This window comes from Lynx canadensis, chromosome F2 (genome assembly GCF_007474595.2).
Source record: "Lynx canadensis isolate LIC74 chromosome F2, mLynCan4.pri.v2, whole genome shotgun sequence".
NCBI lineage: Eukaryota > Metazoa > Chordata > Mammalia > Carnivora > Felidae > Lynx > Lynx canadensis.
The window spans coordinates 62,165,375-62,192,137 of NC_044320.2; the positions used below are offsets into that span (position 1 = coordinate 62,165,375).

The window sequence follows — 26,763 nt, forward strand, 5'->3', positions numbered from 1 at the left end:
ATAAAAAGCAGAGTTATTTCCTGGGAAAAATAAATGTATTGGCATTCTATTTCCAAGAAAACCAAAATTATCTCATCAGGCAGAAATGGTGTGGTAATGCCTAATTTCACACTCTAATGAGCAATGTGGTGCAGTAAGAGACGTGGATATTTTAATGTATTTAAATTACATGTTTTTAACATTTTAAGATCTCTGATACAGGTAATTTCAAGGAGATTAACGAGCTATTGTTTAGCTGGAAGTGTGATTTCCGAACTCCAATTGTTGACATTTGGCCTCATTTTCTTTTAAAAAGTTAACTTTTTTGCCAGCCACCCCTCTGTATAATTTGATTAGTTCACAGTTTTGGCTTATAAGAGATTCTGAATCACGAAACGCACTTGTGAGAGGCTTCTAGTAACAGTTTTTTTTGTGTTATCAGAGTATATGTTTCAAATCGTTCTGGAGATACTAGCAAATTTTAGGATATCATTTTAAAGTAATTTAGAAATGCCTTAATTGTACTTTAAGAACTAAAACAGTTAATCATTTTAGTTTTAAAAGTCTTGTGTGTCACCTCATTTTGTGACAATTTTTAATAAAAGCAGTCACAGTTTAAATTAATTGTGTTGACACTCCAGAGCAGGGTGGGGGGGAGGGCAGGGAATTAAATGGAGAAATTTTGTGGGTTTTGTTTTGTTTTGTTTGTTTTTTGGTACCATTGAAAAATATTTGACATGTTAAGGAACATGAGTGACAGGGAGATGTAATTTTCAAAGGAAATAATATCCCCCCCACCCCCACTCCCAGAGAAGGGTTTAAACTTTACTTCCATAGTGTACTTCTGGCTTTCCTATTTCTAAGAATATTTAACATCCCGCGTATCATTTTACCAAAGGGTCTCCGCGTGCAATGTGATGATGCTTATATGGAAGTCATTTTTTATGAGTGACGGTATGGAACTAGAGGTGTTTTTTGTTTTGTTTTTTTCTTCAGCTTCTTTAGCAAAGTATGACTCCGAGTGAATGGAGAAAGAGTTCTTTCTGTTGGGTTTTTATTGAAAGGCAACCTGCAGGCAGAGTGAGGAAAGGCCTTTCGTGTACGATAACGTTTCAGTTTAACTTGCTGTTGGTCAGTTCTCCCGCTAGATTTTTTTTCCACAGTCAGGGAGACTATTTCATATAAGTCAACTAAAAATAAGGTGTAAGCCTATGTTGAACTTGCTCTCTGTCGGGTGTCAAGTTGTATCACTGAGCTGGCGTTACGGTTGCCATCCTAACTGGTGCTGGTGACGTGGTGGCCTTCACGGGCCTCTGCTCCCAGAGCACACTCCCTGACTGCAGGGATCAGGGTTGGGAAGTAGCAGGAACGCTCCTCATCCTTCTGTCTTCACGTGAAGGGGTTGTATACATCACACTTATCTAGTTAAGTGTGGGGCTCCATTTGGAGCATTCTCCCTCTCCTAGTGTGTTGCATAGTTGAGACAGACCAGAGGATTCCTTAGTGTCAGGATTCACATGAATGCCTCAGTCCTTTCTTGAGTCTTTGCCATGTAGACTCCTGTCCTAGATCTGTCGTTTAAGTACCTGCTTCTGGTACCCCTTTGTTTTTACCTTTTCTACAAAGAAAAGGCTTGGGATAGGGGTGCCTGGGTGGTTTGGTCGGTTAAGCGTCCGACTTCGGCTCAGGTCATGATCTCACGGTCTGTGAGTTCGAGCCCTGCGTCGGGCTCTGTGCTGACAGCTCAGAGCCTGGAGCCCGTTTCAGGTTCTGTGTCTCCCTCTCTCTCTGCCCCTCCCCTGTTCATGCTCTGTCTCTCTCTGTCTCAAAAAAATAAATAAACATTAAAAAAAAAAATTAAGAAAAGGCTTGGGATAGAAAGTTCCGGTCTCCGTAGAGGCTAGCCTGGGTTTGGTGAGGCAAAGGTTGTGGAAAGCTGCTGAAAACAGTCTCTAAATAATGCTGTGGTTTAAAGGAAGGGAGTTGTAATGATTTTTCTTATAAAGCAAAGAAATTAGTTTGCTCCTTGGTTTCATTCAGTCTTTAAATTTGTAATAATATTTTATGACTCTAACCCTTAGGGTATCATCTGTTAATTATTTTAGTATATGGTATTTATAAATTTGTATTTACCTACGAAAAAAATCTTTCTTCAAAGTATCAACCATGCCAATGCTCAATAGCTTCGATTTCACGTGACATGTTTTGTAGTGACCTAATGCCTGTGTTGCCAAAAGTGTAAAATTTTAGCCAATTCAGAGGTTGATTTTTTTGAGTTGAAAAATATAATTCACCTAGAAAGGGCCTTATTCTCTATAAATAAGTGGGAAAGGAACTCTTGTGCCCAGAGTCCAGCTTTTGTGGTGGGTGCTGGAAATTCTGGTTCTCTGCTGTTGCCTGAGAAAGCATCTCATGGGTGCTTCCAGAGAGGACGCTTCGAGAAGAGCTTTGAGCTGTTCTCTGTTTTCAGTCCCTTCCACAAGCCAAGAGCAACTGTATGAAAATGTACGTGCATATCAGTATTATACTCCAAATGTACCCATACACATATACACATATGGCATGTTTTCAGCTCTGTACAGAGGCTTTTGTGCTCTTATTTTCTCCTTATACATTTGGCAAACATAAAGTATCATATTTTTTTAAACTCCTGGTAACATCTTTCGTAACAACCAGAATATCGCCTTCAACGTTTTGACCATTAAATGACTTAGATTGAATTCTTATCTGTTATCTTAGAATAGAATCAATTTCTATTTCCTCCCCCATGGAAGAGAGTAGAGAGTTGGCTTTGCCTTCTTGGTCTTTTTTATTTTTGAAAAGGAAGTTCATCTATTTATTTAAAAAAAAATTTTTTTTTAATTTACATCCAAGTTAGTTAGCATGTAATGTGCAATAATGATTTCAGGAGTAGATTCCAGTGATTCATCCCCTACATAGAACACCCAGTGCTTATCCCAACAAGTGTCCTCCTTAATGCCCCTTGCCCATTTAGCCCACCCCCCCCCACACACACACACACACAACCCCTCCAGCAACCCTCAGTTCGTTCTCCGCAGTTAAGTCTCCTGTGTTTGCCTTCCTGTGTCTTAAGGTAAGTTGTTTGGTCTTGTCCATTTCCTTGGTTAACAAGATTAACAGCAAAAGTCTAGAGTTTAGAGGGCAAACTACAGTTTCTGAGTAACAAATGATTATTAGATATAATAAATGAATATTGAATTTAACTATATCCTAATTGCTGGCTGAAAAGCAATGTCGTATTTTGTTATTATTACTAATGAGTAATTTTAAGTGTTCTTCCTGTTTCTTCATTTCTTACAAGATTCTATATTTTTCTTTTATGTGAAGTAAGAAATAGATATATAAAAATCTATTCAAGGACTTCGTTAATTGTGAGGTTCATCAGAAGGTTAGTAGTCAAAGTATACAGCTGCTTAACATAACAAAAGATATTTACCTTACACTGACAGCCAACATTGTACTTAGCAGTAAAATAAGAGAGACACATCGTCATTACAAAAGGAAAAAAAAAATTAAATGCTCTCTGTCAGGACTATTATTCAGCATTATTTTAGGAATCGGGCGCAGTAAGACATGAGCTATAACTAATGAAATGAAAGCGATGGAAATGATTGTTTTTGCAGAAAATTTAATATACATAAAAGCTGAAATAAACTTGAATAGTCTTAGAATTTATAATAAGCTTCAGAAAAGTGAAAGATTATAGAATTAAGTTTAAAAATCAATAACTTTTGTATTATAGGCAGACATGCAGAAATTTTAATTATAATTTTACAGTAGCAGAAACTGCAACACCAAAATGAAAACAAAATTAAAAGGAAAAATAATAAGTAACCTATACAAGAGGCAATTGTAAGAAATATATGAATAAAACTTTGACATCTTACTGAGAGATCTAAGGATTTGAATAAAAGATTTTTTCCCTTTCTTTTTGTAACACGTTTGAACAGTTTTACAAAATTGTCCATTTGAAAGAATAGGCAAAAATACCTAAAATTTTTTTGTCAGAAAGTGGTAATAGTTAAGCATCCAACTCAACCAAATAGTAAATGTCTTAGAATTCTATAATGATATGAAGATTTGTGTTGGCCTACATTGGCATTGGACTAACCAGGGGGAGAAAAGATCATTCAGACACAGCCCCAACTTCTAGAAAACTTTTGTATGTGTTAAATGAACACACACATATAATAAGATAAGGAATCGATGTCAATTCATTAAGAAAAAACATAAAGAAATAGCTCAGTAGAAGAAATGAGCAAAGAACATGGGACAGACTGTTCACAAGAGGAAAACATTCAAATTGTCCACACACATGAAGGAAAGATGTTAGATTTCACTTTTGGTGATCAGAAATGTCAGAGTAAGTGGTCAGCCCCTGCCCATTACACCAGCAAAGATTTAAAATCAGTGATGTGGTCTACAGTGCAGTAAGATAAACAACTTGTGTCCACTGCTGATAAGGATGTGAATTGGTACGAGTTTTCAGAAAAGCAGTTTGATAATATGTATTCAGGAGCTTAATGTGCTGATTTTTTTACTCGGTAATTCCACTTTTCGCGTCTATTCTGAGAAAAGAGAATTGTAGACAGATAACTGATAACATAGTGATAAGCAGTCATTGACCTTGTCCTAAATACTTTACATACATTATTCCACTTAATACCGTGAGGTTTCTATGATAAAAAGCACTATCATTATCTCCATTTTGTGGAGGAGCCTAGCAAATCTTGGAGGATTAAACTAAAATTTGTCTAAGCTCATACAGCTACTGAATGACAGACGCTAACTCAAGACAGATACTTTCTAGAAGTTCTCTCAGCCCACACTATATCTCCCCATGGCCTTTTTTTTTTTTTTTTTAATTCTGAAATACAGAAATGTTTTCAATACCCATAAAAAAAAAAGGAATGAAATAAATTATAGCATCCTCATTGGAGATTGTTTTAAGACTATATTAAATAGAAGGAGGGGCGCCTGGGTGGCGCAGTCGGTTAAGCGTCCGACTTCAGCTCAGGTCACGATCTCGCGGTCCGTGAGTTCGAGCCCCGCGTCGGGCTCTGGGCTGATGGCTCAGAGCCTGGAGCCTGTTTCCGATTCTGTGTCTCCCTCTCTCTCTGCCCCTCCCCCGTTCATGCTCTGTCTCTCTCTGTCCCAAAAATAAATAAACGTTGAAAAAAAAAATAGAAAGAAAATATTCACGATCCATTTCAAGTGTAAAATACAGGCTGTACAGTACAGGGTAACTTAATGTTTGAAAGTATGCCCTATTATCTGAAAAGGTTATAGACTGGATGATTCCAGTGATTTAACATTCTAGAAAAGGCAAAACTATGGAGACAGTAAAAAAGTTCAGTTGGTCGCCATGGGTTAGAGGGAGGGAGGGATGAATAGAGGGAGTTCAGAGGATTTTTTAGGTAGTGAAACTGTCGTGTGTGATGCTGCAATGGTGGATTCCCAACATCGTACTTTTGTCAAAACCCTTAGGATGCACAACACCAAGAGTGGGCTCTTTTATTTTTTTTAATATGAAATTTATTGTCAAATTGGTTTCCATACAACACCCAGTGCTCATCCCAAAAGGTGCCCTCCTCAATACCCATCACCCACCCCATCTCCCTCCCTATCCCCATCAACCCTCAGTTCTCAGTTTTTAAGAGTCCAAGAGTGAGCTCTAATGTCAATGATGGACTATGGGCGATAATGATGTGTCATTGTAGATTCATTTGATCATCACAGATGTAACGCTCTAAGATGTCCGTAGTAGGGGAGGTTGTGCAGGTATGTAGACAAGGTACACATGGAAAATCTCTCTGCTTTCTGTTCAATTTTTTTTGTAGGTCTATTGCTTCTCTAGAAAACAAAGTTTAACTTTTTAAAAAAGATTATGGCATATTGAAAAAAAAAACTGGAGGGAAATATATTTTTTAAATATGTTATGACATAAAATTTAAAAATAAGTCTACAAAATAAATCATACTACTGTTTTTAATGTATATGGTATTAAAAACTAGCTAGAGGTAAATATATTAAAAAGTTGCCAGTCTGGATAGTGGGTTTACAAATGCTGTTTCTCTGGGACGCCTGGGTGGCCCAGTCAGTTAAGTGTCTGACTTCGGCTCAGGTCATAATCTCACAGTTCGTGAATTCAGGCCCCGTGTCGGGCTCTGTGATGACAGCTCAGAGCCTGAAGCCTGCTTCAGATTCTGTGTCTCCCTCTTTTTCTGCCCCTCCCCTGCTTGAACTCTGTCCCCCTCTCTGTCTCAAAAATGAATAAACATTAAAAACACACACACACACACACACACACACACACACAAATGCTGTTTCTCTGTAATGCTCCAGAACTGAGATGTTCATAGTATTTTGTAATCTCTCTATATCTTGTGGCTGCTGCCTTTATTCAGTAGTTAATACATATTTATTGGGCAACTATTAAGTTCCAGGCATAGTGTTCTAGATGCTGAGAATACAGTGATGATTAAGTTAAGGTTTTTCTCATGGAATTGGCACTCCGTAGAGGAAGTAGGAGATAAACACTATGTAAATAAAATAGTGTCATGTAGAAATAAATATGAAGAAAATGAAACAGTAATTGGATAAGGGATGGATCAGCTGAGGTGGGGCATCTTTAGCTGAGATGTTCAGGAAAAGGTATCCCTGAGGAAAGGACATTTGTGAAGAAACCAGGAAGTTGGAAGGGAAGCAGCTACAACTACAGAAAAGCATTCTGGAAAGTCAGTGGCAAGTGCAAAGGCCCTGAGGTGGAAATGTGTTTCACTCCTTCAAGAAATAAACAAGACCATTATGGCTGCAACAGAGTGAATGGGGGGACAGTGACAGAGTCCAGATCATGAAGGACCTTGTAGACTGTGGTGAGAAAGTTGTATGATTTTTCTAATTGTAGTAGAAAGCCATTGAAGAGTTTTAAACATGGGCATGTTAAAATGTTTATATTCTTAAAAGCTCAGCCTGATTAGCGTATGAGGAAAGGCAAGACTGGAACCAGTGTGACCAATTAGGAGACCGTTGAGCCAGCCAGATAGCCTTGGGCTGAGATGGCGGCAGTTCTGGACATGGTGAGAAGTTGCAGGATTTACAGTATAATTTAGTAGAAACACTGACTGGATTTGATTAAGGGATCAGAGGTTGGAGGAGAAGGAAAGCTGAATGAAGGATGACCACTAGGTTTTGACCTGAGCAACCAGATGGGTGGTGGATTATCTGAGATGAGAAGGAGTGGGTTTGGGGTGGTGAGGGTGGGGAAGGAGTTGTACTCAAAAATTCTGCATTGAGCATATTAATTTGAAATACATATTCAACATCCAAGTCAAGAAATTATGTACCTATAGGTTTGAATCTCAGAGGAGAGAAGCAAATTTAAGGATATCATTTTATTAAAAAAAAATTTTTTTTTACATTTACTTATTTTTGAGAGAGTGAGACATCAAGTGAGAGTGGGAAAGGGGCAGAGAGAGAGGGAGACAGAAGCAGTCTCCAGGCTCTGAGCTGTCAGCACAGAGCCCGATGTGGGGCTTGAACCCACAGACTGTGAGATCACGACCTGAGCTGAACTTGGACGCTCAACGGACTGAGCCACCCAGGCCCCCCTTGAGGATATCATTTTAAAAGTCATAAAGACCTCTTCTATGGGAAAGAGTGCCAATTGAGAGGAGGGCCTAAGATTGAGTATTAGACACTCTAATAATCAGAAACAGGACCAAGAAAAAAGAACTTTCAAGAGATGTGTTAAGCAATAGACAGTGAAGGGGGTGGAAAAGTATGCGGTATCACAGCAATGTAGCGGATGGCATCTTCAGGAGCAAGATGATGTGCTGTGTCCCAAATGCCACCAAAGTTGAGTAAGACGAGAACAGACCAGTAGCTTTTGGATTTGGCAAGAATCTTGGCGGTTAATGACTCTGATAAGCACCATTTCAATGAAGCAGGAAGACAATTGGAGCGGTTTGAGGAGAAGACCAGGGTTGACAAAGTGAAGTCAGGAAGGATTGAGTGTCTACAGTGACAGGTTGTAGAGAGATGGGTTGGTGTATGGAGGGGATCAGAGGATCAAGGGAGGTCGTGGAGTTTTTCCACGGAAGATGTTTAGGCATGTTGGGCCTCAGTGGGAATAATTCAGTGGAAGAGAAAAGGTGTATGGTAGCAAAGAGAGAGAAACTGTGAGAGTGAAGTCCTGGGGTAGCAAGGGAAGATGGGTGGCATCCGGAACACAAGATAAGAAGAAAGGCAGAATTGGCAGCTTCAGATGCGGGCGGGCAACTGGGGTTCGGTAGTGCTAAGAGGAAGCTGTTCTCACTGGAACAACACCTGCCACTCTGTTACTACCGTTTCCTGTCTGCTGCTCTTTGTCCCCAACTAGGGAGTCCCTTAAGGGCAGAGACCATGATTTGTCCACCTGCATCCTAAGTTTCTAGCACAGGACTTGGTGCATGGAAGGCTCTCCTATGTTTTTTTAGTTTTTTCCAAAACTTTCGAATTAAATAGCCTACAATGAGCACGCCTGCTTTTATATTTTGCAAAAGTTAACTTTTTACAAGTAAACGATTAATCACAACCTTGAAAACAATTTAGATTGTCCAAGATGTTAAATTTTGATGCCCCTTCCTTAAAGTCATATCTTCAAAGTTCTTAATGCCAAAATACAATATACATGGAAGAGGTATGTTATAAATCATATACAGTGTGCTTCCAGTTTAAGGTTTAAAAAAATAAAAGGTATTTACATCAAAAAGAAAAGATACAGCGTTTGCTACGTTAAAAATGTTACAGACGCCGCGCCCGAGTGGCTCAGTCGGTTAAGCATTTGGCTCTCGACTTCCGCCCAGGTCACGATCTCCTGGTTTGTGAGTTAAATTCCCACATCAGGGTCAGTGCTAATAGTGCAAAGCCTGTTTGGGATTCTCTTCCCCTGCCCCACTTGTGCTCTCTTTCTCTCTCAAAATAAATAAATAAACTTTGAGAAAAAAATTACAAAAATATTTTTCTACAATAAAAAAAGACTTATTTCCAAGTAGTGGTCTCATACCATCTGCCACCAATACAACAATACGTTTTATTTATATTTTTATTTTCGATAGTTAATATTTCTTATAATTAGCCGATTACGGACTATAGTCAGTCAATGACTCAGCTATTCCACCTTGACTCAAAGCCCCGTATATATGTGATTTGTTCTCTTACAGTGCTAGAGATAGCAGAACTTGAACTCATGAATTCATGCATTCGTGGAGGAACCCCTCTGTGCCTTAATTTCCTGTCTCTAAAATTGAATGATGATAGTACACACCTCACAGGGTCCTTGTGAGGATTCCTTACTTCTATATCATTAAGGGCACAGAACTAGCACCCGCCCACAGGAAGCAGTTGAAGAAATCTAGGCTATTACTGTTTACGGGTGTCTTCTACATGCCAAACCCGAGACAGTAGGGCTATGGAGGAAGAAGAGGGAGTGACTTCAGGAGGGGTTAGGGAGTGAAGGAAAAGAGACAGTAGCTGGTTTGCTGCCATAATCCCCATGCAGAATTCCAACACTAATCACACCAGAGACGATGACGACGACAACAACGAATCTGCCAGTGTTTAATTTGCAAATGCAGCTGGTTCCAAGCACATCACACAGTACTTCTCTTGCCCTTTCTTCATTCGTAGCCTCCTCCCACCCCCAGGTCCACGAGAGGAGATTCACTGCTGGCACTTAAATAGCTACTGTCTCTGGCTTCTGTCATGCTGTGCCGCTCCTTTGTAGAAGACGAGGATGCTGGCTTTGTGTCAAAAAGACACGTGTTTCTTTGCTCGTGCTGATCAGTTTTCCTTTCCTTGTCCAGTTCCGGATCGTGGAAGGATTGAAGGATGGCTCATGGAACTTTCTGGTAGTCCACAGTGTGGAGCAGAGCCTTGCCTTGTTTGAAGTCTCCTCACCAGGCAGAGCAAGCCTGTCCCTGGGTACGTCCCCATGGCGGCAGTGGGGATGCACTGTTGGGCTCTGGGTTCTGGTCCTCCCTTGGTCAAGTAAGAAAGACAGGAGAGCAGCAAGCTTCAGGGAAACTCCTCCCATCGTTAAAAAAAAAAAAAAAAAAAAAAGCATTGACTTCGATTCTCCCTCAACACTGTGAACTCCATCTTACCATCTCCAGTTTATATATGTGGGAAATTGAACTGAAGTGATTTTTTCCCAGAGCCACTTTGGTAAAGCCAAGGTTGAAGCCAGGGTTTCCTGCCACAGCTGTCATTGCACTAAAACCTGTCTAGCTGTGTCTCCTAAGCTGACCGTTGCTCTTTAGCAACATAAAGGAGGTAGAGTATCCCGGTGCTGTCACACCTTGATGTGATATGGCAAAGCCCAATAATGGCATTTTCTCTAATGTGTTCTTTACATTTTTTTAATATTACTTATTTTTGAGAGAGAGAGAGACAGAGCACGGGTTGGGGAGGGGCAGAGAGAGAAGGGGACACAGAATCGGAAACAGACTCTCGGCTCTGAGCTGTCAGCACGGAGCCCAAGGCAGGGCCCGAACTCGGGAACAGCGAGATCATGACCTGAGCTGAAGTCGGACGCTTTTAACCGACTGAGGCACCCAGGCGCCCTCTGTTCTTTGAAAGCTTTGGTTTTCACTGTCTTCCAAACAGTAGCTACTCGAGCAACCTAACATCTGCTTTGCGAAAGTTGGAAGATAGACAGGGAGGTAGATAAATAGGCAGGCAGTGGACAGACATTTGCTTGCAAATTCCTACTGTTAAATAGACAAATATTTTCCTGCCCCTATATTACAAAGGAGAGCTGATATGCTGTAAATATACTCCTGCTTAAGCCATTCTGGACACTATACAAGGCATAGAAGAGAAGAGATGAAATATATCACTGCCCTCGAGGAGCCCAGATGCTATGTGGAGACGGAAAAGCAAAAGCACGATTTTATCACAGAATGATATTGCCGGTGATGGGGATATGTAAGGATATTACTAGAGTCCAAAGGCAGGATGGCTCACCCAGATCGAGAGCAAGGTGCCAGGGCTGTGTGTGTCAGAAAAACGATTGCCCAAGGAAGTGATCTTTGACATGAGAGCATGTGGCATTTAGGCACTTAGTTCGAGTAGGTATAAAGCACAGAGTGCACGCAGGGCGGTTGTGAGGTAAGAGGATAGAAAGGGAGACTAGAGCCGGGTCACGGAAGGCTTTGTACACTCTGCTAAGGAAGCTGGATTTCATATGGAATGCCAGTGGTAACCGTTACAGAATGTTTAGCATTACCATGGGCATGAATGGCATTGCGAGGTCAAGGGCGTCAATAATCTAGGTGTGAGATCACCAGGGTTTGCCTGCGAGAACAGGATACAGGGGCAGATACGAAAGCTAAGAGTGTAGTTTGGAAAGACTGGGGAATATGTTCAACGTCGCGGGGAGGGAAGCAAGTCGTACTTTCTGGCTTGAGTCATCAGATAGAGGTTTAAAACCCCAGGACAGTTAGCTGGCTTTGGCAGGAAGATGCTAAATTCGGTTTTGAGATGTGGGTTTTGAAGTGTACAACATCCTGCAAGTGGTGCAGCTCAGAGAACTGAGCTTGAAGCCATCACCCTTGCAATTGGTTAAGACTTGCCAAGAAGGAATGCACTGAATAAAAAAAGTTATCTCAGAGGAGCGATCCCTTTGTGAATTTTTTGTTTGGAAACCCAGAATCCGAATATAGGTTGAAGATTCCTGATTCAGAAAATGGAACGACTCCTGTGAAGCCACAGTGGTGATTCTAGCCAACTGATGGTCAACCTGCCCATGACATAAACGGCCTTCCTGGTTTTGCCGTAGTCTCTCTACTCGGAGGACGAAGCTGTGGGGAGGTGGTGTGCTCTGCGGAAAGAGTGAACGCCTCAGAGATGGAGAGACCCCGAGTTCAGTCTTCATTTCCTACCGATGTGTGACCTTCACGCAGTCAACCTGACAAGCCTCAGAGATGACCCGGGGGCTTATTAGGAAACGGCAGTATCTAGAGCTCCAGCCCAGTGCCTGCCATTTGTTGGACCTCAGCCAACAGGAGGACCACCCCCTCCTGAGTAGAAATACCCCGTCAGCTTGCCCGCAGTTGGCCGGATGGCTGTCGGTCTATTTAAAAACTCCCGTGAAATCGACCTGTTGGTGTCACACAAGACAGGCTTTTCGTGCAGATTCTTGATTTTGACAGGTGCTCGCTAATCTTCAATCTGGGGGAAGAGTCACTGTTCTGTGAGGTCTGATTTTACTAATTTACTTGCATAGGAAGTTTGTTTAGTACAGAGAGGAATTCCTTTTTTTAGATTGACTAATGCAGGAGAAAGCCTGTAACTTCAACTTCCCCAAAATGTGTCTAAGTTGCAGTCCCTGGGGACTTCTCCTGTTTCAGTGCAGTTACAATGGAGCCTCTGTGCGAACAGCATTTGTAAGGAAACGCTTTCTAAATCCTGGATTCTTCTCACTGCTAATTGTGTGCTACTCCTTTGTAAGGCAGGTGGAGGGTCAGGGCAGGGGAGAGGATGCCATGTTTTTATCAACATTATTTTGCAGATTTGTTCACCGCCTCAAAAATAATTGACTGAGAATTATCTCCTGGTACTGGCATTTTGTCAGAAAGCTAAAGGGAGCTCTTATGTGCAAGATACCCCTTCAGTTGATGGGAATTGTTTGTTTTAAACACATATTGCAACCCTACTAGACTTGGAGATCAGCTATATCTGTTAAGCAAAAAATCAGTACCTCGGAAAATTAACAGTTGAAAGATCGTGTTTAGCACGTATGTAGTAAGAACATGTAGGGTTGGGGTAAAACACAAATATTTTCTCTTTTTTAATTTCATTTATGTCTTTTGAGGGAAAGAGTGCAAGTGGGGGAGGGGCAGAGAGAGAGGGAGAGAGAAAATCTCAAGCAGGCTCCCTGCTGTCAGCACAGAGCCCAACTCGAGGCTTGACCTCAGGAACCGTGAGATATGCCCTGAGCCTAAATCAAATCAGATGCTTAACCGACTGAGCCACCCAGATGCCCCGAATATTTTCTCTTTTTAAAGCATCAATTATAACATTTACTTTCTTTAAACTATACCGAAAAACATTTAAATTTCAATTGGCAGAAATGAATATTTCATTCTACTTATAATCGCATACCTGTTAAAATGGTCCTGAGCAGAAGCCCCTCCTCATTATTGGCCAAGGTCCTTGGCAGCAATTGCCAATAAGGGCTCTCTCCAAATCCAAGAGAATATTTGAAACTTTATATCTGAGGCAAGACACAAATGGATTCTGTAAAACTATTTTTCGTGATAACGGCAAACAAGATGAAGCTATTCCTGTTCTCAAGGAGCTTAGAGTTCGGGGAAGCCCAGAGGAGGGGGGTGGAGTCGAGCACGGGTGCTGCTCAGAAATTTGAGGGTGACTCACACACTGATGGAAAAATTAACAAGGCTCAGCAGAACTGCCTGGGGTGAGCTTTGGAGAAGAGTGATCTAAGCAGCAGTATAGTAAACGAGCCTCTGAGTGATAGAAGTTGTCAGTTGAGGAAAATATAGCCTAAGGAGATAAATGAATGTCATAAACTCGGTGACACACATCCTTCACACTCGTCACTCGCTTGAACATTTATTAAGCAATGACCGTGCTATGCGGAAACATGATTTTAGGCGCTTAAAATAGAATTGTAACGAGGACTGACAGTTGTTGCCCCACTGAAGTTAACGGTCCAGAGGGGGAAAAAAAAACCTGGAAGTGAGCAGCCCTTGCCTGGTTAAAAGAAATATGAAACACGCATAAAATGGAATATTAGGACAGTTTAAAAAATAACACGGATGATTAATTAATATAAAAATATCTTTATTACATATTGTTGAGTGGAGGGGAAAGAGGCTACAAAACACGTATCTGGTTGTACCTGCTTTTCGGGTGTGTGTCCCCCAATGAAAATCTAAGCCCTGTGGAGAACGGGAGGAACTTTGGACAGTTGAGTCAGTAGGAGGGCAGGAAGGACAGTGGAAGAATTTAACAGCGGTGACTTCTGAAGGATGGAACTGAAGTTTCTTTCATTTATACGCTTTTCTGTTTTGCATGAATTATCTACATGGGTGTGTGTTATGGTCAGACAAAATAAATTTCTTTTCATAAAACTGCTTTTTAACACTTCTGTGACATAATGCAGCAACATTATCACTTATCTTCCGGTTGGCTCATCGATTCTGTCATAACTAATTCTGTCAGTCGGGTCGTTGGAAATTCCAGGTTTTGTTCCATATCATCCGTGTGCTTGGTCCACATCAAAAAGAAATAGTCAGAAATAAGGTCCTATTTAGAAAACAGAGAAAAAGACCCATGAGAAGTTCTCTCTCCCTTCAAAGAGTTTATTATCTGGTGGTATACTTATCTATTTCCTTATCCATCAAATGTAGATAGAGCTTTGGGGAGGATTAGAAATAACACCTAAAACATAGTAGGTTCTCAATAATTGTCTTTACTGTCATTCAATGGGTTACAGAGCATACATCAGAGGTTGGAAAACATAAAACAAAACAAACAAAAAACAAAAAACCCTAAAAGCTTGACAGAGGAATTAATTGCCTTGGCCAGGAGAGAGAAAGGGGAGGCATGCCAGCAGACGATAGACACAGCTATTGCCTGTGAAAGGGCAGTAGAGGCCTGGCACAGAGTGTGCAGTGGGCTGCAAGAGGTAAACAGGCGGGCATGGCCCTGATAGCCGAGGTTGAGGTCATTATAGAGGCCCTTGAATGCCCAGCTTCATTGGAATCTATTGTTTCCCGTTTAATTTTTCCCAAGTACGGATTGACCACCTTCTGGCTAAAAGGCAGAGACGGACAGAAACAGAAGTGAAATGTATTACCCGCTTCCAAGAAATTGATATTGCATGTTGGAAATTGTATTTTCAGGTAGAGCAAAACCTACGTTGAGAAAAATGTTCTGAAGGTGAAGGTTGAAAAGAGAGTCAGTCCCAGCAGTATGATGAATTCCATTTCATATTCTCAAAGCTCTGTCAGAATTCTAGTTCCTTCCCTGGGAGAAAATTATAGTGACCCTCCCCTGCACCCACCACTCTCTCCAGCCCTGTGATGTCTATCGGGCCTTACTGGCAATATGTGTATCTGCTTTATTTTTGAATGCTTGGTGCCTGGTATGATCCCTGGTGTATAAATAGGCAATCAGTCATTAGTTGAATGCATGACAACCTGAACAAAAGAACAGAGAATGTGTGTCCTATATATTTTCTAGAGATATTTCCACAATTAATATATAACATAACATAAATGCTATATTCATGGTATATAATATTTTCCTGAATAATACAAACAACCAGATTTATAACGAACAACCAAAACATGATTATCTGTTACTTTAAATATTCATGGAAAAAGAAAGGGCTGGCTTTCTAGGGAGTGAGAGTATGAGTAAGGATGAAAATTTTCCTTAGTTTTCCTTTCAGGCACCCACTCCTCCCCCTCCCGCCTTGACACCCAGTGGTTGGGGCATACCAGAGCTCCCCATGCTGGAGGAAACCACAATCAGATAAAACAGTTCACACCAAAGTAATGAGGCTTAAATAATTTAGTCCTAATCTGAAGTCTTTGTCTTATAAAAGCACATTCAAAAGGAATGATTTCAGGGGGTAGGATTTCAGATCATAATACTTGGAAGAGAGGAGAGAACTTTTGAGTAAGAAAGTGCATTTGAGAGGTCCTCACTTCCCCGTGAGAAGCTAACAGGCAAGTGACATGGAACCTTCCAGTAGCTCACAGAACCCTTTTTTTTTTTTTTTTTTTTTTTAAGTGCCGCTGTCCACTTCTGCATACTTTTCTCTCCAGAGTCAGTAATAACTCTATGGCAAAAGAAATCGGCTTGGAAAATTTTTATCAACTTACTAAGGATGTTATTCCGAGCTACACATTCCTCTACATGAAATTGAGGAGTTTTTACTATTATAAAAGTATCAGTCTGTATGATGTGTTAAATTAATAAATTGAGCTCTTTTAAACTTTCAAGTTTCACTCCCCACCCTTGCATAAAAGGGTCACTTAAAAAGCCAATTACGTTCAAGTAACTCTTTAAAAGCTGTCCTGATGTGTGGTTTGCAGTTAAATGAAGATGAATTGATAGGTACAGAATGGTGATAAACTGGAACTAATATTTATTGCAAATATTTAATTTTAAAGTAAAAATTGCTCCAGAAAAAAAAAAAAAAACTCCTAAAACATGACCTATTTAATATTACAGCTTTTGTTCCTTGTTTGTGTGTGATCAAAACAGACATATTCTGTGTAAATTAAAACTTGTAGTTAAAGGCTTTGTGAATAAATTAGTATATGATTCACTTTCCTCAAATGGCAACGAGGACTAAAGAACGTGACTGCAGCAAAGTATCTTTCCGTGCTTTGGCAACAAGTTTGATTTTTATGAGAATGTGATTATTCACAGCAAGATGAGGGTTGGTGTCACTATGAAAAATTCTTCTTCAGGAGATGGTCTCAGCAGGAATGATCTAGAAGAAAGGCAACAGGAGTTACAAAGAACACTGTTGCCAGTGACAGATTGTGTTTGCAAAATGATGAGCAAACCCATTGAAAATTGAGAAACAGTTCAGCAGTAAATCAAAGGCTTATTCGTAAGAGAAGTTCTGACTCACCGTTCAAAAGGATGACACTTATGTTAGATATATGCTGTTTTCTTTTTTTTTAAGTTCTGAAATATTTCGTAGATTAAGCCTGCCTTTAATCTTTTAATACATGAGAAATCACGATACAATTAAAAATGTGTATGATATTTTTAGGATAAAACTGTATAATGCAGTTTAACCTATTATCAGACACTATTGCACAGTGCTGTTTTGTATTTGAAGGTGTGCACCCTTTTCACTGGCTCCCACACCAATTTGTAAAATACCTCAACTTCTGATATTAGCTGAATCATAAATGAAGCTTTTAATTCTGGCCTGAGCTTCTTGTGTAGAATATCATGGGGTAGGGGTATAGAACGCGCGGGATATAATGAAGAATGGATCTTGCAGCATTCGATATAAAGTATTCACTGTATCCTTAACTTTTTAAAAAGTAATTAATGTGTTGAAGTCATTAGACCAAGTGCCATGGATTCCATAGTTATCAATTAAAGGAACCCATTGATTGCGTGTTGAGCAATTTTAAATTAGCCCGTTTTATTTGCAAAGAGCTTATTTTCAATTCTTTCTGGCTCTCTCTTTTCTGGCGTCTCTTTTTCTCATGCTAACATTGAGAGTAAGAATAGAGACAAATACATTTTATATAATCGTGGGGTAAAGAAGGTATTCATAGTGAGACAGAAGGAGCTGCAGGGAGAGTGAAGCTGGCATGTCAGATTTATTAACACTGCACCACTCGCTAAGAAGGAACTCTTCATGTGATTCCTGATGATGACATCTTATTTTTAACGAGCACATTTGAAAAGAAATTAATATAGAAAAATATTTTAAAAAATTTTTTTAACATTTATTTATTTTTGAGACAGAGAGAGACAGAGCATGAACAGGGGAGGGGCAGAGAGAGAGGGAGACACAGAATCGGAAGCAGGCTCCAGGCTCTGAGCCATCAGCCCAGAGCCTGACGCGGGGCTCGAACTCACCGACCGCGAGATCGTGACCTGAGCTGAAGTCGGACGCTCAACTGACTGAGCCACCCAGGCGCCCCTAGAAAAATATTTTTAAATGTTCTTTTTTTATTTGTTGTTAAGCATAAGCTTGAGATTCCTGTAAATTTTTATGTCGTGATCTGAAATATTTAGCATACCTTTGTACGTCTACAAATAGCATTACTTGAGTGCTTCATTTTATCTTTTGCCTTAATATGCCATCTTCAGGCACTTTCAGTAAAGATTTTATTCTCTAAATAGTGTGTGAATATTTATCTAAACAGAACCAGATTGAAATAGTTAATGCCTTCTTACCTTTGTTGAAACTGCTGTAATTCACATCTTGGGTTTCAAATACAAGTACCTAGGTCTCCTAGCAAATGGAAACAGAATTCTAGTAAAATCGATGTCTCATTCTGGTAATCTCTACAAGATACTGTACCATTAAATATATTAAAATACTGTTTTTATAAGTAAGACACAATAGTTAAAAGCAGTGTGTATCTTTACAAGTTGTACTTTATTATCAAATCTCAAAATTGGATGTTAAAATGCCTTATTAGTTTCTGAGATTTGAAATTTGGTCCCTTCCCCCCCCCCCCGACTGGCTGCTATTAGTTTTGTCCTCCTGTCAAAACAGATAGAGGGACATTTAGATATTGACTTTTAATATGCATTGGTGCCTATACTATGCTGAGTGCATATTCTAGAGTGAGAATTTAAAGACGAGTTTGTCTGGATATGTTCTAATTCCTCAATGTACATTTCCCAAAATTGGCAAACCAAATGAGGCCAATTTCAAAAAAACGCCTTCTCCTGTGCCTTAGCCACAGGTAATCTGCACCCTTTTCTTCTGCAAGGAAGCGTTGTGGTGGGAAAGCGAGGGAAATGGGAGGGTCGTGAGGTGTTCCCCAGACAGGCTCGATAGGTCCAGACCACCTGCACACGCGGGACTGAGGGGCTGCGAATACCACACCACACCCCATTTCCACATGACCATGCTGCAGGCTCGCATCTAGTCCTTGATGCTGGGCACAAGGGCACAGCGGCACTTAAGCTCTTTATTATGTCGATTTAAAAGTGCAGTGCGGGCTTTGACACACCTTTAGAAAAGCACATTGCAATCATATTATTCCACATCACTAAGTTTAAATACACAGTATGCTGATTGGGCAGCCTCCTTTTTGCAGAGAGAATCGTGCAAGTAAAAACCTGGTTTTTGCAAATTTACTAACTCACGGACAAAATGCCTAACCCACAGAGACGGATGTACTCAGTGCGATTGTCCGTGAATGCGAAACAGCACTCTTCACATCTCTCCCGTCCGTTGGCTTATTCCTGGATCGCCCCTTCCCCCTGAACTTCTGAATCACAGAGAATCTCTAGAGATGATCCATTTAACCTCATTTTTTTCCAAAGAAGTTATAAAAATATCTAGGGAGTCAGGAGTTATTTCCAAAAGCCGCTGTGGAAATCACTCCCTTAAAAGCTCTGTCACTCGAATACTGGTCACCCTGTAATGCCACCTGTACGCTTTAGATTTTCTGTTAGAAAGAAAGAGGGCAGTGTGGACAGATCCACAAAGGGATGGTTTTTCCCCCCTTTTTCTATCTAAGGTATTCCTGGTCACTTGTCAAGATAAAACTTTCAGACAGTTTGTGTGTTTGTCTCTAAAGTACTAGAAATCCTTCCGTACTCTGTACAGTTAAACATTTTCGTGTTCAGAAATAAGAGGGAAATTTCTTTCTAGTAACTTGTAGGTGTCTATGGTACCGAGCGAGTATCTATACTGTTCAATGGGGAGGTGGGAGCAGTGGATGTAATTGCCTGATGACAGGAGGGGACAGAGGACCCAAGGATCCTTTCCTCTGCCTTGGCTAACTCCGGCTGGTCTCCATAGGCACGCCAACGCACAGGCACAATGAAAATAGCCCGTTCTCTCATGTCTCTTTTTTCCTTTCATTTTTCCTTTGTAAAGGAAGGTATTGAAACAATTAGTTGGCAGTCTCGGGTTAGTTTTCTCATGGTAAATTTGGAAAATGGAGTGAATGTAGCCTCAGTCAGCAGAATTTGGGCTTGTATAACTCAACTTCTCCAAAGACGTGTTTGTAACATTTTTACATTGTTCCCTTTCATAATGTGCAGTCTGCCTTAGAGTCTTCTTAGAGTCTATTTATTCAAAGACTGTAGGTTTACTTGGAGTTTATGTTTCTGGTGTCGAGTTCAGAGATATAGTGCCTCAGCAGGCCGGTTATTACATCACTGTGCTTGGCATAGATAATAAGACCCATTGTAACTGTCTTAATTTTTTTTTATTAATTTTCCTAAACTAACTTGAATGGTATGGTGTTTTTTTACATAATTATGGCACAAGTGAAAGGCTTGGAGGAAAAGTACAACCACTATGGTATCAAAGCAGAATAAATATTTGCAGAAAAATTCTGCCATAACTTAATATTTTGCATATGAGCCCCTGTACAAAATCTGAGTTATTCCTGGGGCTTGGTCCAAAAGAACATGTCTGTGGCCCGACCCTGGAAGGCCAGAGATGATGACGGATCAGAAAAAGGTCAGTTTGAGTTGCAGTGCCAAAAATAATGACAGAAGGGACCAAAAAGGCAGAATAACAGTGCAACCAGAGTTCTGAAAGGGAATGTGCCTTTGCCGCATGGCTGTTGAGATCGTACCCCATGTGGCTTTCTTCATACTCCCAACACCAGGACTGGTGTTTAGCTGCTTCATGTGTTGGCAATTTTCCCCAGCCATCCATGTGAGCATTTTATAATCCAGCCGCACGAGTGCTTAGATGTCTGCGAGCTGAGGGCCTGTAGTAACTAAAGCTTGCTAATTTTATTTATCTTACTCCTCTGTGAAGCACACGGGCCATGGAACATAAAGGGAAGCCAGGCAAGGGTAAACTCTGGTCCTTTGGTTGGTGGTGTTTATCTGCAAGATGATTGTAGAAACCTTTTGTGGAGAACGGAGGTTGCAGACTAGCACCTGTGGGCTCAACCCCGTGCCTCTCTGATTGTTACCGCCTGCCTTCATTCACCTCCTCTCCCCTGGTCAGATCCTTGTTCCCGGGCCTCCAGCCTTCTAGCTGTGTCAAAGCCACACTAACACCTACACTCTCACCACCTACTCCCATCCCCTGGCAAAGGCCCAGTTGCCACAGTGGCTCTCCTTCCAGGGTGATTTCAGTCATTTGACGGCCTACTGGTGAGATGAAGGGCCGGGGTTTGTCCCGGGGGATGGAGGACTCCCGTCTGAGCTCCAGGCTGGGAGAGGGGGCCGTGGTGACAGACGCTGGGCACAGTAGGAGTGGGACAGGAGAAGGGGAGGGTAAGTGTTGGAGCCGCAGTCCCTACACTCCAAACAACCGGTAGGCTGCGAAGGATCCAAACGGCAGCCACCATGACGAATGGTCAGTGGTCTGCATTGTGTGAAATTGCGGGGCATGGGAAGAGCCGGCGAGTTGGAGGTCAAAGACGTAGTGTCTCCGCACTTACATTACATAACTTCTCTGACTCTTCACTTTTTTGCGTCTGTGAAATGAGTTACGCCAGTAAATACTCTTCTACCTTCACCGTAAATCAGCAACACTCATTCAACTCAACAAGAAGGACGAATATTTGTGAGGGAGGGAAACCGTGTGCCCGCCCCCGCAAGAACTCTACGGAATGAGAAGAAAGGACTTACTGAAGTAGGTTGCCTTTACTTTGGGGAAGGAGGAATATACTCAAGTGATACAAAGAATCAAACTAGGATATTCTGGTAATCAATCAACAGATTGGTAATCTGTCAACAGATTGTGTCTCCTCTCTGTGCGTTAAGATTTCTGAAAAGGGGCAGGCCAACCTCACATAGCTTTAGCAGTAATCCAAGTTCGGTAGTTAATCGTAAAGTGTTCCTAGCGAAGGACAGTCACAATTTTGCCTGGCACTGGTCCAGGCTCTTGCTTAGAATTTGTGCTCTGTGCGTGTATATGAAAATTGGTCCAATGAAAATGTTTTTTATGTACGGGGCGCCTGGGTGGCGCAGTCGGTTAAGCGTCCGACTTCAGCCAGGTCACAATCTCGCGGTCCGGGAGTTCGAGCCCCGCGTCAGGCTCTGGGCTGATGGCTCAGAGCCTGGAGGCTGTTTCCGATTCTGTGTCTCCCTCTCTCTCTGCCCCTCCCCCGTTCATGCTCTGTCTCTGTCCCCAAAATAAATAAACGTTGAAAAAAAAATTTATATATTCCTCTACTATTGCCTTGATACGGAGCCTTTACGCACAAATGTGGCTGATTTGGACATCCCTTTGGAAAGCCATGGACAAAAGATGACTCTTTTCCCACCTCTTGATCCCTTGCCAGCTCCCATAGCAATTCTTGAATGTATGGTTTCGAGGGTAACACAAGCCATCTCCAATAGCCTTCCCTTATGGGGACCTGCTTTCTGGCTCCCCAAGAGTTTTCTTGCATGTCTGGAACTATTTCCCAGAGAGACGGGATAACTTGCCCAATAAGTGCCACCTCCCCCCACCCCGCCTCACCGCCACGCACAAGTAGATGTCTGACATCAACAGTCTGGGATCCCAAAGCTATGTTTTGTTCCTGTTACCCAGCTTCAGTGACTACGAACCATCTCTGGCAAGTTTGCCCTGTATCTCTTTACCTGGTGCTGTCCCTCCCCGAGCTGGGAAAACAGAATTTGAGTTTTCAGACCTCAGAAGCTCTTCTGGACTAAATAGAATTCAGCCATTCAGCAGGGGGATGGAGGTTCCTTTGAATGTTCCTCAAGGCGGTTCTGCAGCATTTGCTACAACTGTAATTTATCATGTGTGTAGTTAATTAACTTCTGTCTTTCCTGCTGAACTGTACGTGCCTTGAGGGCTGGGGCTGATGACTGGATGCTGCTTCCAAAGCCAACTCCTTGCTGTCACCTGCTAGCCCTTGTAACTCTTCCCGCCTGACCTCCTCCTTGAATGATGGGGTTTGGGGGGTGATGGTGGGGTTCAGAGCTGATGGCCAAAGAAAAGAATTCTTGAAGACATCTTTAGTGGAAAAAGATGATTTTATTAAAGCACAGAGATAGGACCCGTGGGCAGGAAGAGCTGCACAGGGGTTGTGACGGGTAACTGATGATATACCTTCAGGTTGGGAGGGGGTTAGGGATAAAGTAAGTCTCTAAGGTATTTTGGAAGCAAGGTTTTCAGGACCTTAAGGGGGTACCTATTGTTAGGAAAACATCATTTATTACTGTTTAGTAAAACTTCAGTCATGAGACCCTTCAGATGTATATCAGGGGGCCATAAGCCTAGAGTGTGATTACCGACATATATCTTAGGGGAGGTGGGTAGAGATAAAGGAAATTTCCAAAGGAATTTTTTTTAAATATTTTTTAATGTTTATTATTGAGAGACAGAGAGACACAGAATGTGAGCAGGGGAGGGGTAGAGAGAGGGGGAGACACAGAATCTGAAACAGGCTCCAGACCCTGAGCTGTCAGCACAGAGCCCGACACGGGGCTCGAACTCACAAACCGCGAGATCATGACCTGAGCCGAAGTCTGTCACTTAACCAACTGAGCCACCCAGGCACCCCTCCAAAGGAATTCTTATGTGTCTAAGGAGACTCACAGGATCCGGGGGGTCAGGATGGTGTTAAGCCAAGATTCCCTTTTGCCGGAGCAAAGTGTCATCATTGAGGCAGCTGAGCTCCTAGAGGGAGGTCACTCTGCCTGTTTCAAGGACTTGTCACTGGGCTGTAGGCAGTAAGGGAATTTAAGTTTTCATTTGCCTTTGTTTCCCACATAACCTGATAGCTTTACCCCCTTACACTTAAACCCCCTTACATCTTCATAAGGGTGATGTTAGGGCTCCAGGAAATGGACTATAGGTTTCTAGAGATTAGTCTATTGGTAAGGTTGCCTTTTTCTTGCAGTTAACTAAGTTTTCTGTAAACTGAAGGAGACTCCTGTCCTGCATGACTGTGATCTCTATCAGTCAGCCATTTGCTTTTGTCCTTTCTCCTGTTCTTGGGCAGCCGGGAGTGTCTGAGGAATATCACACATATCCCGCCTGGGAGGAAGGGGTGAGGTGCTAGCTTATACTTTGCCCTCAGCGTGCCTTATGCTCCCTCATCACTTGTGCCTTCCTCCTGCCACATCCTCCAGCACACCAGGGTTCTGCTGCCTCGGGGCCTTTGAACATGCTCTTTCCTTGGCCTGCAAGGCCATTCCGGAGACCCCACACGGCACTGCATCATTCCCTGGCCTGCTATACTTTTTCTCCTTAGCAGTTATCACCATCTAACACATTGTACATTTTGCATATTTACTGGTTTGGGTGTCTCCCCCACTATGATGTTAGTTCCAAGATGGTAAGGACTTTTGTCTGTTGAATGTTGTGTCCTTAGCATCTGGAATAGCGCTAGAACATAGTAGCCCCTTTATAAATAATAGGACACATGAATGAATAAATGACGATCTTTCTAAGCTAAGGCACCCATCAGCCGGCTCAGATGAGTGTTGAGTGCAAAATCTATGAGAGGTCATGAGAATTGCTACCTTCTCCCCAAATGAGGCCCCCCGCGAGATACCCCAACACAACAGGGGTACCTTGGGCACCTGCAACCTCGACAGATCAATGCGTATGTGCTCAACTGGCCGAACTGGCAGTAATGTCCCTTAGACTTGTGAATGCTGGCCAAAGGCTTGGATTCAGTAATGACTCCGATGCTCTAAAACCCTACCATATACATTTTGGAAGTTTATTTCAAAAAATACATTTTTTTTTTTTTTTTTTTTTTTAGCACATCCAGTCTTTTTGGAGTAAAAGCTTATTTTCCCATGGAATTCTTTATGCTCAGCACTCTGTGTATTAAGCAGTAAACTAGGGTTCTTAGGAATATATCTTGGTACCTGGAAATAATGGGAAGCTTCCTTTCTTGTTTTCTGTGTCTATAGATCCTTCCAGGGGGCTTTTAATGTTGTGGTGGTGTTTCAGTAGGTCCAGAAGCCCTGCTCCCCTCCTTCCAATAACTAATTTTCTGAGTTTCAAACAAATTTAGAAACTAAAAAACAACTAAGTCCAGAACGGAAAAAAGAAAAGCTAAAATTAGGCTCTTAAGCAAAAAGCTAGATGGCTTCCAGAAAGTGGGGGGAGGGGAGTCTCATCGTAATGGGGGAGAGGAAGAAGAATTTCAGATGTTGGAATGGGGGGCGCTGCAGTTTCTGATTTGAGAGTGGATGTACTTAGAAAGCTTCACACATTCCACGTATATTGATATTTCCATATTTTTATATTCTCCATTCTTTGAGAAATTAAAATTTGTAATAGGTAAGCATCAAGATAGTAATAGCAATAGCATAATTTTTCATCAAAATAAAAACATACAGAGCATATTTCCCCAAATATTTCTACAATTATGTAGAAGCTCATACAAAGACTTACAGATATTTACCTGTAAGTCTTATATATACCTTATCGATACAAAGTTCGTGCAGTAAGGTGTTTTTCTATTGTTAAGTGAAATGAACAATTCGCAAAACATATTTTACAGGGACATGTTAATGATTTCTTTCTCTTCCTGGGGGTGCTAATGAGGCCCTTTAAAAAAAACGCTCCTGATGTTTGCCTCTGTTTCCATTAAAATCATTCTACAAAAAACCCTCCTGATGAAGAATGAAGATTTCCTTGTTGCCACCACACTGGAGTTGATCAGATCTCTGTGAAGCGAGTTTAGTGGCTGCAGGTAGAAGCTTGGAGCTGTTGACACTCAGTTAGAGCTAACCAAGATATTGAACAGCAGTTCAGATGAGGGCCTCAGCCCTGGGAACAAAAAGACCTGGATAGAGCTGGTGGGAGAAAACAAATACAGGATGTGGGGGGACAATAGCCACAGTGGAGTCATTAACAGTCATTGGAAGATAACTGACTTCTCCATGGTCATGGAGATTTACAACTGCTTGCATTTAAGAAAAGCCTCTTAACGCCCAGCCTTTGGAAGGAATTCTTCCCGCCCCTAGAGTTAACTAACTTTAAGTCAGCTTTGATTCCTTGAATTAAATCCTTTATAAGGTAGCCTTTTCCCTTGTACTCACTCACCTTCAACCTCCTGTTTTCTCCCCAAAGAGAAAAATCCTCCACCGTGGCATTCAGGCTTTGGGGTCTTTCTGGTTTTGTTTTGTTTTTGTTTTTGTTTTGGGTGGGGGGGGGGGTACGGTTTTTGGTTTTGCTTTTTTTGTTTGTTTTGTACACTCACCGTGCACCCTAAAAGAGTTGTTTACCAACAACACAGAAAAAATGTATTTCTGGCTAGATAAATGGCAGAAATGTCTACTCATGATTTCGTCACTCTTTAAACCCGGGATGAGTACAGGGTTGAAAAAACACTACTATCATTCATCTTCTGAAATATGATTGAATTAATAACTCTGAGAAGTCCCCAAACATGTATTCCAGGAATGACCTGTTTTTTAAATGTTAAATTCACAGTCCACATGTGAGGCCTCCTGGACTTGCTTTTCCTCTTTCTTATCTGAGGTTATGGACCTCGGGAGAGCAGAGGAGGGTTACAAGGTCAAAGTCTTTTCCTCCTTGGAACTTGCTGCTTGCTGGGAGAGGGTTGCCTGGAAAATAGATGCTTTGGAGAAGGGGTTGGGGGGTCACGATTTTAATTCTGTTAAGCAACAGCTGGTTTGAGTTTCTTTCCACTTCTATCTCCTGCCCCCTTCCTCACAAATCCGTGGAGAGAAAAGAATTTGTTCAGAAGGGACCCGCAACATAAAAATACACCTTGTCTTACTGTGGCACTTGATGTATGTCATCATTGTTCCAAACTGAATGTCAAGCACTATAGGGACAGGCTAGATTTTATCAAGTTAAATAGGAAATACAACCAGAGCTTTAATCAGAAGAACCTTTTAAAATACAGGATACATGCCTGGAGATCTTTTAATAATATTTTTAAACTAACACTTTTAATGACAAGAAGTATAATAAAGGCCTCTGGGGTATTTGGAGCCTGACTGCAAAGAATCGTAACTGAAATATTAAAGCATTGCCCGCTGTGGGTGACTTGTTTCTGGAGGGGAGACCTTGTTGTCGGCCTCCAAATTCGTACGCCTTCCTTTGGCAACAAA

The 26,763-nt window shown here is 41.5% G+C and overlaps 1 protein-coding gene across 6 annotated transcripts in view; it reads left to right on the forward strand.

Moving 5' to 3' along the window:
* Positions 1–26,763, forward strand: part of EYA1 (EYA transcriptional coactivator and phosphatase 1) — a 170,542-nt gene that overhangs the window by 116,665 nt on the left and 27,114 nt on the right. The window lies entirely within an intron of this gene.